This window comes from Pteropus vampyrus, unplaced genomic scaffold (genome assembly GCF_000151845.1).
Source record: "Pteropus vampyrus isolate Shadow unplaced genomic scaffold, Pvam_2.0 Scaffold30, whole genome shotgun sequence".
Classification (NCBI taxonomy): domain Eukaryota; kingdom Metazoa; phylum Chordata; class Mammalia; order Chiroptera; family Pteropodidae; genus Pteropus; species Pteropus vampyrus.
The window spans coordinates 6,425,027-6,425,297 of NW_011888811.1; positions in this window are offsets into that span (position 1 = coordinate 6,425,027).

Genomic DNA, 271 nt, shown 5'->3' on the forward strand with positions numbered 1-271 from the left:
CAGTTGGCTATCTGGGGTATAATGTTAACAACCTAAACTAGTTTTCCCTGCAATAGTTAGCTTGTGTAAAAGGTTCCATTGTGTATGAGTAAAAAGAAAAAGGCAACTTTCCTTGGCCATAGATATATGTTTTGATTCCTGTAACTCTTAAGCCAAATAATTACAAATAGGAGAGTTGCCCATTCTCTCTCTCCCTCTCTCTCTCCCACGTGTGTGTGTGTGTGTGTGTGTGTGTGTGTGTGTGTGTGTGTGTGTGTGTGTGTGTGTGTGT